Here is a 274-nt window from a genome sequence, read left to right on the forward strand (position 1 = left end):
CTGCCTGGTGTTGGGACAGACTTCTGCCTCTGCAAAAATCCCGGGGCGTTTCGAGTCTGATTTTAAACAAAATAATAAGCTGAAAGGAGAGATTGTTCTGCTGCCGTTTCCCCGCAGTGACGCCTGGCTCACGCCGGCTGCAGACGTTTCTCTAGAGATCTCGGAGCAGATGTTGGACTGAGCTTTATTTTCACTAAATGCTTTTTTTAAAGAAATGAAGTGACTCTTCCCCGTGTTCCTGGTGGGTTAGAATCCTCCATTCTTTTTTATATAT

This window comes from Pterocles gutturalis, unplaced genomic scaffold, assembly GCF_000699245.1.
Source record: "Pterocles gutturalis isolate BGI_N339 unplaced genomic scaffold, ASM69924v1 scaffold25158, whole genome shotgun sequence".
Taxonomy (NCBI): Eukaryota; Metazoa; Chordata; class Aves; order Pterocliformes; family Pteroclidae; genus Pterocles; species Pterocles gutturalis.